Source organism: Nycticebus coucang, chromosome 3 (genome assembly GCF_027406575.1).
Source record: "Nycticebus coucang isolate mNycCou1 chromosome 3, mNycCou1.pri, whole genome shotgun sequence".
In the NCBI taxonomy this organism is placed as follows: Eukaryota; Metazoa; Chordata; class Mammalia; order Primates; family Lorisidae; genus Nycticebus; species Nycticebus coucang.
In genome coordinates, this window is record NC_069782.1 from 127,748,734 (window position 1) to 127,766,850 (window position 18,117).

Consider the following 18,117-nt stretch of genomic DNA (forward strand, 5'->3'; position numbering starts at 1 on the left):
AGCTCTTCCTTGAAGGTTTGATAGAATTCTGCAGTGAAGCCATCTGGACCAGGGCATTTTTTAGTTGGAAGCTTTTTTATTGTTTCTTTGATCTCAGTGCTTGAAATTGGTCTGTTCAGGAGGTCTATTTCTTCCTGGCTAAGTCTAGGGAGAGGGTGTGATTCCAAATATTGATCCATTTCCTTCACATTGTCAAATTTCTGGGCATAGAGTTTCTGGTAGTATTCAGAGATGATCTCTTGTATCTCTGTGGGATCAGTTGTTATTTCCCCTTTATCGTTTCTGATTGAGGTTACTAGAGATTTTACTTTTCTATTTCTAGTAAGTCTGGCCAATGGTTTATCTATTTTATTTATTTTTTCAAAAAACAAACTCCTTGTTTCATTAATTTTCTGAATGATTCTTTTGTTTTCAATTTCATTGATCTCTGATTTGATTTTGGATATTTCTTTTCTTCTACTGAGTTTAGGCTTAGATTGTTCTTCTTTTTCCAATTCCATAAGATCTCTTGTGAGACTGTTGATGTGCTCTCTTTCTGTTTTTCGAATGTAGGCATCTAAAGCGATGAATTTTCCTCTCAAAACTGCTTTTGCAGTATCCCACAGGTTTTGGTAGCTTGTGTCTTCATTGTTGTTATGCTCAAGGAAGTTAATGATTTCCTGTTTTATTTCTTCCTGCACCCATCTGTTATTCAACAGAAGATTGTTTAATTTCCATGCCTTTGGGTGGGGTCGAGCATTTTTGTTAGAGTTGAGTTCCACCTTTAGTGCCTTATGGTCTGAAAAGATACAAGGTAAAATTTCGATTCTTTTGATTCTGTTGATATTTGTTTTGTGTCCCAGGATATGATCAATTTTGGAGAATGTTCCATGGGGTGATGAGAAGAATGTATATTCTCTATCCTTGGGATGGAGTGCTCTATATGCGTCTATCAAGCATAGTTGTTCTAGGGTCTCATTTAAATCTCTTATATCTTTGTTTAATTTCTGTTTAGAGGATCTGTCCAACTCTGTAAGAGGTGTGTTAAAGTCCCCTGTTATGATGGTATTATCAGATATCATATTGCTCAGACTGAGTAAGGTCTGCTTCAAGAATCTGGGAGCATTTAAATTGGGTGCATAAATATTTAGAATTGAAATGTCTTCTTGTTGTAGTTTTCCCTTGACCAATATAAAGTGACCATCTTTGTCTTTTTTGACTTTAGTTGCTTTAAATCCACATGTATCTGAAAATAAGATTGCAACTCCTCTTTTCTTCTGAATTCCATTTGCCTGAAAAATTGTCTTCCATCCCTTGACTCGGAGCTTTAATTTGTCTTTTGAAGCCAGGTGTGTTTCTTGCAGACAGCAAATGGATGGCTTGTGTTTTTTAATCCAGTCAGCCAATCTATGTCTCTTCAGTGGGGAATTCAAGCCATTAACATTTATGGAGATAATTGATAAGTGTGGTAGTATTCTATTCGTCTTATTTGGTGAGAGTCCATTGCTTAGTTTTATCTTTTGCATCAGTGTGGAGGTTAGGCTCTGTCCTTTGATTTCTGAGTTCTTACTTTGCTGCTGATCCATTGTGGTGGTCAGTGTGCAGAACAGGTTGAAGTATTTCCCGTAGAGCTGGTCTTGTTGTGGCGAATTTCCTCAATGTTTGTATATCCATAAATGATTTGATTTCTCCATCAATTTTGAAGCTTAGTTTAGCAGGGTACAGAATTCTGGGCTGAAAATTGTTCTGTTTAAGTAGATTAAAGGTAGATGACCATTGTCTTCTTGCTTGGAAAGTTTCATTAGAGAAGTCTGCGGTCACTCTGATGGATTTGCCCCTGTAGGTCAACTGGCGCTTACTCCTGGCAGCTTGCAGAATCTTTTCTTTTGTCTTGACTTTGGACAGGTTCATCACAATGTGTCTTGGAGAAGCTCGGTTAGAGTTGAGGCGACCTGGGGTCCGATATCCCTCTGAAAGCAGTGTGTCAGAATCTTTGGTGATGTTTGGGAAATTTTCTTTTATAATATTCTCTAGTATGGCTTCCATTCCTCTGGGGCATTCTTCTTCCCCTTCTGGAATTCCTATAACTCGTATGTTGGAACGCTTCATAAAGTCCCATAATTCTGACAGTGAACGTTCTGCTTTCTCTCTCTTCTTTTCTGCCTCTTTTACTATCTGAGTTATCTCAAGAACTTTGTCTTCTACCTCTGAAATTCTTTCTTCTGCATGGTCTAACCTGTTGCTGATACTTTCCATTGCATCTTTAAGTTCCCTGATTGACTGTTTCATTTCCTTCAGCTCTGCTATATCCTTTTTACATTCTTCATATCGTTCATCTCTGATTTGATTCTGTTTTTGGATTTCCTTTTGGTTATTTTCCACTTTATTAGCAGTTTCCTTCATTGTTTCCATCATTTCTTTCATTGTTTTCAACATGTGTATTCTAAATTCCCTTTCTGTCATTCCTAACATTTCTGTATAGGTGGAATCCTCTGCAGTAGCTACCTCATGGTCCCTTGGCGGGGTTGTTCTGGACTGGTTCTTCATGTTGCCTGGAGTTTTCTGCTGATTCTTCCTCATGAGTGATTTCCTTTATCTGTTTCCTTGCCCCAATTTTCCTTTCACTTCCTCTTGCTCTTTAAGATCTTGTGCCTGGCGGCGTGGGTGAGCGGCGCGGCGGCGGCGGCGAGCAAGAGCGGGGAGCAGGTAAACGGACGCTCGCCTTCCGGGGCCTGGGTCTTGGGGCCGGGCCTATCTTATTTGCTTTTGTATTTACTTACTAGTAGAGTGCCTGGCACAGAGTAAGTGCTTAAAAGGAGTTTGCTTTACTCTAGTCAGATAAAGAAGTTAAGGTAATCCCATACCTGCCCTTGCATAATCTCACAGTAAACTGCCATTCTTTAAGGAAGTTATACAACCTAAGGAAAAGAATTAAACTGGTTAAAGAATTGAAAACAATATGCTAATTGCAAAACAACTTTCAGGATCAGTAAAAATATAGGCATATTATGAAAACCTATAATAACATGAAAGATCTAGATAGGAACAACACATGTTTATTTGCTGAATTTGAGGATTTCAGGCCTTCCCCTTGATTTCAGAGAGAAAAAAATAGAAATCCCAGTTTGCTTAAAAGGCTCATTATATATTTCGGAATCCAATAACCTCAGAAGCAGTAAAGGCCAACCATCTAATATGAGTTGGGTACCAGAAGAATTTTATGAAGTATCAAGCTCATCATAATGTTCTAATGATAAAGATAAGAAGACAATTGTGTGTTTCCATCACCTATTCCTTGATAAAATTTATACAATAAGTCCTCGCCTAATATCATCAGTAGGTTCTTATAAACTGTAACTTTAAGCAAAAGGACATGTCACAAAACCAATTTTACATTGGCTAATTGATATAAATAAGAATCAACTGGGGTGCATCTTACAAGGGTATATGTGAATCCTAGTAAATGTGGAATGTAAAGGTCTTAGCAAAATAACTAAGAAAATGCTACGAAAGCTATGTTAACTAGTGTGATGAAAATGTGTCAAACGATCTATGAACCAAGTGTATGGTGCCCCATGATCATACTAATGTACACAGGTATGATTTAATAAAAATAAATAAATAATAAAAAAAAAAGAATCAAGTTCCTATGGCATATTTCTGACCACAAAATACCACCAAACTTCTAAAATAAAGACACAAAACACTTCTAATGTTAAGAAGTAAAATAAGTGTCAGGTATTCATTTAAGAAAAATTAATCCAAGGCACAAAAATTATTTTCCTAATTTTTGGTGAATCGGTGAGTGATAGAAATTATAGTAATGTTGAGTTAAATCAAGGAATCAATGTTGAAAAGTGAACATTGTAAGGAACACTTCCTACCACTAGGCAGCTTAAAAACAATAACAATTATGGTGGGCTTGCCAAGCTTGCACTTACTCTTGCCTTACTGCACTTTAGTACTGCATTGTTTATTGTGCATTTGTATGATTATTGTAGACTTCACAAACTTTAATTTTAAAATAATTTGTATTTATTCCTTCATTTTTCAACTTGCTAATTCCACTTCAGAATCATAGGTGGCCAGAGCCTATCCTGGAGGCTAAAGGAGCAAGGCAGGAACCAGCCCTGGACAAGGTACCTTTCCATTGCCAGGCACACTCATACACACCCACACTCACTCAGAATGGACCATTCAGAGACACCAGGTAACCCAATGTGTACATCTTTGTGATGTGAGAGGAAAGCAAACTACCCAGAGAAAACCCACGCAGATAGTGGCTCAGCTGGAAATTGATGTTTTTATTCATTAACAGATAATAAAATGACGTTGAACAACATGACATTATTCAGGGACCTACTGTATATAATTGGAGTAGGTATGCTCAGCTCAGTGGGGCAATTTATATGAGATGATTGTATTTCAAAGGGAGTTTAAAGTTTAGCTCCTTTAAATGAGGACTTGATTCCAGAAAATTGTGGGATTTATAAAATACCATATACACAGAACCCTAAATAAAAGTTAATCTGAATTATCTTCTAACTTGCAGGGAGATTTGCAAGGAAACCATTTAAAAATTATTATTATTGGTGAGGTAGCACAGAGTAGAGGTAAGGGGCATGGACTCTGCAGATAGATCACCTGCACTTGCATTCTAGTTCTATCATTTACTCACTGCATGACCTCTGTGTTTCAATTTCCTCTGCTGTAAAATTGGAATAATAATAATATCTGCCTCAGAGGACTTATGATATTTAAATTACTTAATATGTGTAGAGCACTTGAAATAGTGTCTGGCATATAGTAAGCACTAAGTGTAAACTAAAGGGAACACTCTTCTTGTCCAAGCCATAGGAGAGTGTGTTTGAATAAATTACATTAGAATTTTTTGCTTTTCCTTCAGACATACCACTTGCGGTGATAGGTAATAGTTTAGATATATGCTAAGTAGCAGGAAACATCAGTTTAGAATTTAAAATGCATAAGGAAAATTCACATAAACATAATTATCATTTAGAGTAATTCATTTATCCCCTCTTAGCAAAGGGGCAGTTCTTGGCAAGCCACATGAATAAAAAACATATGGCGAGGTAGAACTTTGATATAAAACCTATACCAGTTATATGAAATATTTTTTTGGGGGAAATAGTCCCATAAAGTATTAATGTTAAGTGTTCTAGGAGTAGTTGGTATATATCGACAAATATTTTCTGAGCATTTACAGTTTGGAACTTGATGGGAGGCTTGAGGAGTTGGGTCTTCCCTAAGCAGAGAAGACCATCATGGTGAAGTTTGGTGCTATTGAACCTGGGCCAGAAATCAGCATGGGCAGAAGAGGAGAGGAAAAAACCCAGGAAAAGCAAATGAAACCAGTTGCAAAATTCCCTCAGAAAGTGAAACTCTAAGAAACTGAGGGCTATAGTTCAACACTGTGGTTTTCTGAGTAAATATGATTCTCCCTGTGCTGAAAGAGAAAAAAATTGGAGGACTTTGGAAGGAAAAAGGGTGCAGTTTCTAGTGAGAAATGATGTGCCAGTGAAGGTTATTTTAAGGGATACATTGTCTGGGGAGGGAGAGGTACAAATACTGCAATTACTTAAGTGAGCATAGGGGGAAGCTGGGTGGTTGGCTGCCTTTCAACAGTTCTTTTATTCCCAGGTAGACTTCAGTCCATGTGGTCAAGGGAGCTTTGAGGCACCCACAGAAAGCTCAGTAAGTGTCCAGCAGTTGCTCAGAATCCTGGGACCTGCTAGAGGCAGAACTGTAGAAATGGAAAACCTTCTAGTTCCCTTTCCCTCACATTTCAGGATTGAGGGCTGTCAAGATTGTTTCATGTAAAAGATTGTGAGGGGGAAGAGACAAAGGGGTAGGGGTGGGGGTGGGGGAGAGAGAGAGAGGGAGACACAGAGACAGAGAGACAATACCCCAGATTTTTTGGTTTTATTTTCCCTACCTCTTTGAGTTAAAAAAAAAAAAAAAGAAACCCAGTAAAAATTAAAAAACCACCATTTATGTGGCATATTTTCAAACCTGGGCTTCCTTTTCTTGTATTTCCTTGATATCCTGTCTCCAAAACTGTGAGTTAAGTCTTTTAAAAAGACTCCTGAGAGATTGGCTTCAGCCACTGGCTGTGACAAGCCATGGTAGCCTTGTAGCAGCAAACATGTTGTTTATGGTTATCCAAACCCAACACCTTCCTTAATGAGAAAGGAAGCAATAAAACAGGAATAGTGGACAGGCCAGCTGGGCTAATCAGCCCTGGCAGGAGGCCCACCCTCCAAAAGAAGCTGGAGTCCATTAATTCTAGCATCTCATCTACTTGGAAATCAACCTTCCCCAGGATTTCAGCTCTTTAAGTAACCAAAACTGGTCTTCTATTTAGTTGGGAACAAAGAGCTGAATAACTTTGGGAAGCTTTTTAAACCTTACTTATACACACAGCTCTTTTTTTAGGGACACTCTTGCCTCATTGCACTTATAAGTGATCAAGGTGAGAGTCCAACACCGTTCCCATGTTTCTTTTCATCCTTGTGTGTTTTCTGACTCCACAAATACCTGCTGTATTAGAAGAAGAGAAGCTCATATTGACTCTGTCCTCTCCTTTCTCACCGTCCCTCCCTGAGTTCTGGATATTATCATTTGTTCCTTGGTCTTCCTGCATCTAATCTCTTCCTCCTCCACTCTGCTGCCATTTGTTAACTTGACCAATCCCTCTCCAGTTTAAGAACGTTCAGAAGTTCCCCATTGTCAGCAGCAGTACTCAATCATTCATGCTCCCCGAGAGAGGTCTGTTTGATCAGTTAGGAGATGTACTAAAAGTAACTTGTTTCGATAATCCTGAAAGCAGTGATTTGGGAATAATCTACTTAAAAAATGAAAAGGATGGATTCAAAGTTATCATGATAATATTTCACCAAAACTCTGAAATGTTTCCTTAACCGGGAAAAAAAGTGAAGGAGTCAGTAATTGCACATAATTTACCATCTATTTTGTCTTTGGGAATATGTTAGACATGGTAAAATAAAGTTGAGAACCATGGAGCCACAGAATAAGATGCTTGCTACTTTATTTAAATTGGCATCTAAGACCCTTCATAACCACTCCTTGGCTACCTCTTCTCCCATCCCTCCTTACAAGACCTGTTTTATCACCACTTTTCAACTACACAATGCTGCTTTAGTTTTTTATGGATTACCCCTACTCAACCCTCATCTGTGTTGTCTGATATTATTTCAAATGTTGTTTTCTCTCTGAAACTTTCTTCAAAGTTAATTCTTCTCTGAGTTCCAAAGATTTTTAAACCTATCTCTGACCTTGACCTTTTTATAATAAATTGTAGTTTTCTATTTTTTTCTTTTGCCTCCCTATAAAATATTCAACAATTACTTTGCTTAAGTACTTGTTACACAAATGAGAGATAATAGTTTACTGATGAAAAGGCTAAGTTTTGAAGAAGATAACTATAATAATAACCTCAAGATCACAAGGGCAAATACCAAATCCTCACAGTTCCAGTTCAAGGCTTTGTTCATTTTCCAACTGAATTCTCTTGTTTGGGGAGACGTATAGGATTCTGGTTGACTAAACTGCCGCCATTCTTAACATGTCCTTCTTAGGTAAGACAAACTAGGCTATTCTGAGCTTAGTAATTCCAATATCTCATCACATTCCTCTTGATTTATTTCTTCTGTTTAATGCTCATCTTTCAATTTCATTAATCTTTTTCTGTATAATTTCTTTTTATCATATCTCAGTTCCAGGGTGCCATATTTGCTCATTTTCTTTTGGTATTAGATCCGTTTTAATTTATGGCTCTGTTTCTGTGATTTTTTTTTTTTTTTTCTGGTAGAGACAGAGTCTCACTGTACCGCCCTTGGTAGAGTGCCGTGGCGTCACACGGCTCACAGCAACCTCTAACGCTTGGGCTTACGCGATTCTCTTGCCTCAGCCTCCCAAGCAGCTGGGACTACAGGCACCCGCCACAACGCCCGGCTATTTTTTTTTTTTGTTGCGGTTTGGCAGGGGCTGGGTTTGAACCCGCCACCCTCGGTATATGGGGCCGGCGCCCTACTCACTGAGCCACAGGTGCCGCCCTAGGATTTAAAATCGCATTCTCTGCACTTGTTATCTCAAACCACAAAAAGCAATAGAATATAATTGCAACAAAACACAAAATTTAAAAAAAGAACACACACAAAATTTATAATATTGTATGGCATACAAAATAAATGGTTAGTAAGCGTGGAGATGCAGAGTAGTGTAATGGACAAGAGCACAAGTTTTACAATTAGATGGGCCTCAGGTTAAATTTTAATTTTACTATATAGCAAGCTCTGTGGCCTTAAGCGAGTTATTTGTTTGTTTTTTTTTTGTGGATTAGGAACATATGATACAGTCAATAAATGACATTTGTAACAATTTACTATGTTTCTGTAATTATTATATTTTTGTAACATAATGGTGCATTTTTTAATAATTTAATGCTTTTGAAATTGGAATGTCATTCATAAGTAATATTGGATGAAACTTGCCTGCTGTTTACTTTCACCCTTCCCAGCTGTTATTAAGTTGATGATGCATTTTATAATTAAGTTCAAGGAAATATTTATGTCTAAGAATCAGGAAATCAAGGATCATGGAATGACAATAATTGAAACTTTGGTGCTTCTTTGTGATACACATATCTTTTACACTAAATTACCCCTATAATATTATTAGTCTTGTATATGAAGGAAAAGAGCCAAAAGTTTCCCTCAGGTCATATTTTCCCATTTGCAGATGCACAGTCAAGGGAGGTCGCAGAAGCTAATTTATTAGGAAGTTTATGGAGCTTAAACTTCTAGCTTCCTGCTTTCATAGGCATCCACCAATGTCCTGGGAAGGGCCCTACTAATGTGTTCATATGGTCAGGTTATTTCTAAAATTTATAAATTTGCTTTGTTTTTCTTTCCTTAAAGAGGTCCCCAATGTATAAATCTGAGGCTCCATAAAACTTAGAATCACCCATGACTGTCATCCTAAGTTATTAATGTGGTATACTTTGTATTTGGCATCCTTTGCCTCTTCTGAACACAGTACATTTGAATGACATGGGTTTGAATTATTTGCATCCACTTACATGCAGATTTTTTTCAGTAAAATTACTTGCATCCACTTACATGCAGATTTTTTTCAGTAAACATTACACCAAGTGTGCCAGTCTCTCTTGCCTCCTTTTCCACCTCCTCCAATTCTGCTTCTGCCACCTCTGAGATTGCAAGACCAGCCCCCCCTTCCTTTTCTTCCTCAGTCTTTTCAATGTGAAGATGATGAAGACTTGTATGATGGCTTCCTTCTACTTAACGAATATTAGATATATAGAGGATGCCAAAAATGTATGCACATTTTTAAAAAGGGGAAAACTGTATTAAAATCGTAATGTTTAACTTTTGCAATTACAAGAAATACAAGATACAATATACAAGATAACAAATGTTATTGGTATATACTGAGTATTACAATTTTATTACAGTATTTTCCTTTCTTAAAATGTGTAGGCATGTTTTGGCACCCTCTGTACTTTCTCTTCCTTATGATTTTCTTAAGGACTTTTTCTTTTCTCTAGCTTAATTTACTGTAAAAAATATACATATATAATCACATAACATACAAAATATGTATTAACTGTCCACATTATCCATGAGGATTCTGGTCAAACAGTAGGCTATTAGCAGTTAAAATTTTAGGGAGTTAAAAGTTTTATGTAGATTTTTTGACTGCAAAGAGTGGTCAGTGTCCCTAACCTTTGTGCTGTTCAAGGGCCAACTGTACTTTCTTGGCCTGTGTTTTTCTTTCCTTCCATCAAAACTTGCTCTGGGGAAAAGATCGTCTACTTGGCATTAACACTTTAGTGTGAATTTACACCAGGGTAGTTCACCTGTTCCCAGGTTGTTTACATTTTGCAACATCATCCTAACATAGAATAAAAGATTACTTGAATGTATTATCTGGCATTACAAGTAGACTGAAATGTTATTTTGGGCACAAAGATACTTTTTCTTACCCCCAAACACATATGCAAAATATGCTCTCCTACTATGCCTATATGTAGGCATAACCCACTGGGCTTATAAATTAACTTCTATCTCTTTATCACTATTCTATAAAGTTAGCAGCAGATAAGATTCTTCTGCAATGTGAACAACACAGACAGTAAGTATAAATGTGAAAGAAACAAGACACTACTGCATTTCTACTATTTCACTCTGCCCATTCCCTTGTTCCTCCCTCCCTCTAACATTTGTCGAGCATCTGCTAAGTGACAGGCACTATGGTAGGCAATGACACATTGAACAAAGCAGTCACCTTGTTAAGAGAATGTGGTGAAATTACTGTTTTTATCCCAGTAATGTGTTTTTATTTTCCTGTTTTTTTTCATTAGAGAAAGTTAATATTATCATTAACCTCATGCTTCCTTTAATTGTGTTTCTAGTTGTAACCAAAGTGTCTTTTTAAATTCATTTTTTAATTTAAAAGGATTACATATCCTTCTGCCTTACTTTTATGCATGGTCCTAAACTAAGATATATTGGAAGAAACAGCATAGTATTAACTGCATTTATTAAGAATTCAAAAAACTGATCTCTATTAAATATAAGCAATCATAAACAGTGATGCTATTAACAAAAGAAAGATCATGGTCATGTTATAAACTGTATAGACAGACTATGCTCTCCATCCATACACAGCTACCACCAGCATCCTCTGATTACACTCTAGGAAGAACTGCATAAATTAGAGGGAGTCTACCCTTTAGGTGTTAGCCTAAATGTCACTTTCTCTGGGAGGACTTCCCTGTTTTCCTTTTCCTTTCCTTTATAAACTAAGGTGGATACTTCCCACCACGGGCCCCAATAGCATCCTATTATAGGAGCCATCACATCTTATTGTCGTTTCTTACTTCATTAGCTATTTTTCCCATTAGACCATAAGGACTATGAGGGCAAGCCTCACATCAATATTGCTCATTATTTCTTTCTAAGGGGTCTGAAAGATATTAAGAATATTATAAATGGCTGATTAATGAAGTCCCATTTGTTTATTTTTGTTGTTGCTGCAATTGCCATGGCAGTCTTCTTCATGAAGACTTTCCCCAGGCCAATATCTTCCAGTGTTTTTCCTATGCTTTCTTGGAGGATTTTTATTGTTTCATGCCTTAAATTTAAGTCCTTTATCCATCTTGAATCAATTTTTGTGAGTGGGGAAAGGTGTGGGTCCAGTTTCAGTCTTTTACATATAGACATCCAGTTCTTCCAACACCATTTATTGAATAGGGAGTCTTTCCCCCACGGTATGTTCTTGTTTGGTTAATCGAAGATTAGGTGGTTGTAAGATGTTAGTTTCATTTCTTGGTTTTCAATTCAATTCCAAATGTCTATTTCTCTGTTTTTGTGCCAGTACCATGCTGTCTTAGCACTATGGCTTTGTAGTACAGACTAAAATCTGGTATGCTGATGCCCCCAGCTTTATTTTTATTACTAAGAACTGCCTTAGCTATACGGGGTTTTTTCCGGTTCCATACAATACACAGAATCATTTTCTCCAAATCTTGAAAGTACGATGTTGGTATTTTGATAGGAATGGCATTGAATAGGTAGATTGCTTTGGGAAGTATAGACATTTTAACAATGTTGATTCTTCCCATCCATGAGCATGGTATGTTCTTCCATTTGTTAATATCCTCTGCTATTTCCTTTCTGAGGATTTCATACTTTTCTTTATAGAGGTCCTTCACCTCCTTCGTTAGGTATATTCCTAGGTATTTCATTTTCTTTGAAACTATGGTGAAGGGAGTTGTGTCCTTAATTAGCTTCTCATCTTGACTGTTATTGGTGTATACAAAGGCTACTGACTTGTGGACATTGATTTTATATCCTGAAACATTACTGTATTTTTTGATGACTTCTAGGAGTCTTGTGGTTGAGTCTTTGGGTACAGCTAAGGAGACAATAACCAAAGCAAAGAGATAACCTACACAATGGGAAAGGATATTTGCATATTTTCAATCAGACTAAAGCTTGATAACTAGGATCTATAGAGAACTCAAATTAATCCACATGAAAAAAGCCAACAATCCCATATATCAATGGGCAAGAGACATGAATAGAACTTTCTCTAAAGATGACAGACGAATGGCTAATAAACACATGAAAAAGTGTTCATCATCTCTATATATTAGAGAAATGCAAATCAAAACATCCCTGAGATATCATCTAACCCCAGTGAGAATGGCCCACATCACAAAATCTCAAAACTGCAGATGCTGGCGTGGATGTGGAGAGAAGGGAACTCTTTTACACTGCTGGTGGGACTGCAAACTAGTACAACCTTTCTGGAATGAAGTATGGAGAAACCTCAAAGCACTCAAGCTAGACGTCCCATTTGATCCTGCAATCCCATTACTGGGCATCTACCCAGAAGGAAAAAAATCCTTTTATCATAAGGACACTTGTACTAGACTGTTTATTGCAGCTCAATTTACAATCGCCAAAATGTGGAAACAGCCTAAATGCTCACCAACCCAGGAATGGATTAACAAGCTGTGGTATATGTATATCATGGAATACTATTCAGCCATTAAAAAAAAAATGCAGACTTTACATCCTTCATATTAACCTGGATGGAAGTGGAAGACATTATTCTTAGTAAAGCATCACGAAAATGGAGAAGCATGAATCCTATGTACTCAATTTTGATATGAAGACAATTAATGACAATTAAGGTTATGGGGGGGAAAGCAGAAAAAGGGATGGAGGGAGGTGGGTGGGGCCTTGGTGTGTGTCACACTTTATGGGGGCAAGACATGATTGCAAGAGGGACTTTACCTAACAATTACAATCAGTGTAACCTGGCTTATTGTATCCTCAATGAATCCCCAACAATAAAAAAAAAAAACAAAAATAAATAAAAAATAAATGGCTGATTAAATGAAGATAGGAATTGGAGAAGGAAGGAAAGCTGTTAGAATGGCTGTTATAAGAAAGGCAAGAGAAAAGAGAACAGAGATGAATCAAACACTGATTATTGTGGTGAAATTACTGTTCTTACCCCAGTAATGTGTTTTTTTTTCTTGTTTTCTTCATTAGAGAAAGTTAATATTATCATTAACAGAGAAAAGAGAACTCTTATATATTGTTGGGAATGTAAATTAGGGCAGCCATTATGGAAAACAGTATGGAGTTTCCTCAAAAAACTAAAAATAAAATTAAAGGATGATCCAGCAAGCCCACTACTGGTAAATACCCAAAGGAATAAAATCAGCATGTCAAAGAGATATTTGCGCTCCTGTGTTTATTGTAGCGCTATTTAAAATAGCTAAGATATGAAACCAATCTATGTCTCTATCATTAGATGAATGGATAAAGAAAATGTGGAAATCTATAGACAATGGAATACTATTCAGTCATAAAAAGAACTAAATTCTGTCATTTGAGGCTACATGAATGAGCTTGGAGGACATTATGTTAAATGAAATAAGCCAGGCAAAGAAAGATAAATACCACATATATTCTAACTCATATATGGAAGATAAAAACGTTGATCTCACAGAAGCAGAGAGAACAGTGGTTACTAGAGTCTGAGAAGGGTAGATGTAGGGGAGATAGGACGAGATTGGTTAACAAATACAAAATTACAGCTAGGTTAAAGGAATAAGTTCTAGTGTTTTACAGCACTGTAGAGTTATAGTTAACAATAATTTTTGTACAGTTTTTATAACTAGAAGAGAGAATTTTGAATGCTCCTGACACAAAGAAATGATAAATGTGAGGTAATGAATATACAAATTACACTGATTTGATATTACACATTATATACATGTTTCAAACCATCATATGCACTTCATAAATGTATACAATTATTATGTGTTAAATAAAAATAATTTTAAAAAGAAGGAAGGCAGGCAGGAAGAAACTTTTCAAATATTAAAGAAGCCAATTGTTCAGTTTATTTAGCATTCAAAATGCAATCATATGGATAGTACTTTTGGAAATACTTCTCTTATGACTGGGATTTCACCAACTCTTTCCTGTACTTATTGAATTGCTTAAAATAATATCAAAATGTGTTATTTCCTCCTCTGATTCCTAGGAGATGAAGACACAAATCATAGAGTCCAAATGACTTAAGCCAAAGTGGTTCTTCTTGGTTCTGATGTCATTGTTTTGGAGTCAGCCCAGCTATCCACACTATACCATCTGCACTAAGCATCTCTCACTTTCCCATCTGACTCTTCCCTATACTGTTAGATTCTCAACTCTTTCCTTTGACTCATCTCCCAATGTACAGATGATTATGCTCATTCTAATGGAAGGGAGAGAGTGTGTGGATCATCCAGAGGGGAGAGTTGTCCAAACATGTCTTTGTTTGGCTTTCAAACCTATCATGTAGATTTTCATATAACTAGATAGTTCACCCACTGTTCAGAAGACTAAAAATTCTTCTCTAAGTGGCAGTCCAAATTTGGAAACCGCAGCTGTTTTTAGCAATTGAGTCACTGCATCTCAGGTGCCAAAAATATCACCTATCATATTCCCGAGGGTTCAAAGAAAGAGGAAAGAGGGGAAAAGCAAAAAAAAAAAAAAAAAGTTGTGGATAAAGGTAACTCTAGTCACAGAAATTATTATTAAAAAAATAACTTTTACAATAAAAATAGCAATGGGAACTAGCATTGGATAGCAATTAATGAAAATGGAGCTTGTGACTTTCTTAGCCTACCTAAGAGAGAGGGAGGATAGTATCCTTAGCATGTTCTCTTTACAGAAGAAGAAACAAAATTAGGGACATCAAGTGATTTGGCCAAAGCCTCACAGCTAAGCCTGAGCTCCAACTTAGGCCATCTGATTTCAAATTAGGACTTCTCTTAATTTCTACTAATGGAGAAGAAATAAAGATTGCACTTCTAGCTTTTGGGTGAGGATTCTAGATATATAGACATTAAAATCTTACTTAGCCCATCTCTGAACTCGTTTGGGGAGCATGCAAGGATAGTCTGTGTTAGAGCCAATATAGGGACCCGCCCAAATAGAACCATCCTGCCCAGGAAGGAAAGAGTGGAATGAATGTCCCATCCAGGATGAAATGAATGCACCAATCCCTACCTCTCCGAACTTTTATATTCTCATCCACCTTAACCCACATGCTGACTCCTTTCTCATACTCAGTGGAATAAAGGCTGCATTGCCCATAGAACCTGGACTCTGATTTCCTTCCATTCATATCCCGGAGTAATTTCTCATTTTTGGTCCTTAACCTCTCAGACTGCCCTACTTTGTACTTTAGACCCTAATTCCTTGGATCCCTCCTCCCTGCCCACCAGAAAGTTCAGAAACAGCCAAAGCAAATTTTCAACAAAGTTTGAGCACCCTGCTCTAGTCTCTCAGCTCTCATCTCCCCAGAACAGGTCAGTGCTTGGCACAGTGAGAGAGGCACAGTAGTGAGAGGGAGTCTCATCTTGTAGGTCCTGACATCAGGGTCCAGGCTGTTGTAGACAATGAAAAATCTCTCCAGTGCATAAAATCTCAGTGAATCTGTGATCCAGCATATATTGTTTTAAAGCAGTATTTGGCAAAAGTTTTGTAAGAGAATTGGGAAAAGAAAACCAGTTGGGGAAGTGACCTGAGTCTACTAAATGCAACAGGGAGGATGATACTGTGGCAGATAGTATTTTCTAAAAATGACTGTGAAACATTTCTGGGCCTATATGCTTTTCCAAAATCTCACCATTCCCCCATCAAGAGAAAGTTTATTCTTCTTTCCTAGAAATGCCGCAAGTCTTGCTGACTGCTTCAGCGAATAGAGTATACTTGTAGTGATGCCCAGAGATTTCAGTGGGTAGGTTAGAAAAGGGGTTCTCTTTCTTGGCTAGCTGACTTTAGGAGCTTGGAAGAAAGCCCAGCTGCATAGAGTTCACAGGTAGGTGTTTTGCTTATCAGCCCCAACTAAGGTGCTAGCAGACAGCCAGTATCACCTGCCAGACATGTGAGTGAACAAGGCTTCTGATGATTCCAGGTGTCAACCTTTGAATTATTCCAGCCTTGTAGAACAGAGACAAACCATCCCTGTCATGCCCTGGGGGGAATTCTTGACCCCTACACTCCCTCCCCATAACAAATTTACTTTATGTCACCAAGGTTTGGGGTAATTGGTTGCATAGCAGGAGATAACCAAAATAGAAACTTAAAGGGACCCCTGGGCATATTCAATTTGCAATAACCAAAAGGTGACTCCAGGGCTGGCTGCTAAGTCTAACCTTTCCCTTCCAGGTGCCTTCTGCATATAGGTCATTTTTCTCAGGGTCTCCTCTGTTCCTACCGGCAATGACACTTAGGTCTTCCCCTTCCAAGTCCAGCAGACATGTTTTAAAGGTTTGAATCTCAAGTGGGATTTTTAGCCCTTTTCCTTGAGTTTCTTGGGCCCTGGATAAATTAGGATGTAAGCTTAGCCACTTATTTCAGTTTTTGAACATTCTATGATGGTTAAGGCATATGCAATTATGGAGTGTGTAGGAAGTGGAGAAAGGAAAGAACCTAACTCTCAATAGCTCTGACATAAAGCTACCTACTATATTTAAATTATAACACAAGCATAGTTAGAACCTTCACTCTCAGTGCCATTATACCATTGAATCATTTCATTTCCAATAACCTTTGATCATACTCAAAGTGTAAAAGCCAAAAATACAGGAACTTGACTATCTTGTACACTGTTGTGATATAAACACTTAGCACAGTGTCTGAAACATAGCAAGAACTCAATAAATATTTATTGACTTAATAAAAAAAGAGAGAATGAAATAAAATTTACCCCTTCATTCTAAAGAGACATACCTAATACAGGATTAGCATAATATGCTTAGAAAACTGTAGTGTTCAATGGATTGACATTCTATTGCATTATGCTTTCAACCTCAGAGTAAGCATTAAAACTAAGAACTCTGCGTGAGTTCCTTGAGGGCAAAGACCATGTCTTATTCATGGTAATGAATACGCCTTCCATTTTATAACCACAGCATCTGGCACTTTTCTGGTATTTGCCAAGTGTTCAATAAATATTTTTCACTAAATGAATGTTAAACAGAGAAATATCTCAAAGCATTTATTCTCCTAGGCTTTGAAGGAAGCAGTTACAGATAATGGTGCTAGCCAATGCACCTGATCCCTGGCAAGATCAATCCAGAAGTCCTAGACTTCTTAGCCTCTAAAATCCCTTGAAAACCAGAGGACCCAAGAGGCTGTTTATAATTTGAGTGTGACGTTGGTATGAATACAAAAATGGTACAGACTTCCACTTTAGCTCTCTGAAGTGCTTTTCTGTGATTGCTTCAAATAGAATTTCTTTCAGAGCTAATTTTATATGTGATCCAGCCATTTGCTCATTCATTTTTTCATTCATTCCATAGTATTTATTGAGGGCCTACTTGAAATTTTTCTGGAAAGATCTGTTTAATCTGCTCAAGACAGTCGATTATTCAAAGGGTCCTTATTCCCTGGAAAAGAACTTGACTAGGTAATGAAAGGTATGGTATCTTGTAGAGCAGTGGTTCTCAACCTTCCTAAGGCCTCCTAATGCCACAACCCTTTAATACAGTTCCTCATGTTGTGGTGATTCTCGACCATAAAATTATTTCCATTGCTACTTCATAACTGTAATTTTGCTACTGTTATGAATCATAATGTAAATATCTGATATGCAGGATGTATTTTCATTGTTACAAAGGGGTCGCAACCCACAGAGAACCACTGTTGTAGAGGCTTATGGAAATTGTAGACATATTAATAAGATCCTTATAGTTTTGAATTAATTAATCCAGTGCATCTCAAAATGTGATCCCAGGACTGTTAGCCCTATAGAGAATCACTTAAGAGATAATTATTAAAAATAAAGATCTCTGGGATCCACTCCAGCCAAACTAAATGAGAATGTGAGGTGTGAGACTGAAAACTTTAATGAGCATCACTGGTGGTTTTGACTATACTCAAGTCTGAGAGCCATTGACCAAAGGTATCTTGCTTATAGAAGATATATGCAATTACTTAATATAATTTAGCTTCCCCTTTGTTGTTACAAAAGTAAGATCTTACCTGGCTAATTCTAAGA

General features: G+C 37.2%; 1 protein-coding gene across 1 annotated transcript in view; it reads right to left on the minus strand.

Moving 5' to 3' along the window:
* HPSE2 (heparanase 2 (inactive)) overlaps positions 1–18,117 on the minus strand; it is an 841,015-nt gene that overhangs the window by 161,539 nt on the left and 661,359 nt on the right. The gene's annotated exons all lie outside the window — the stretch shown is intronic.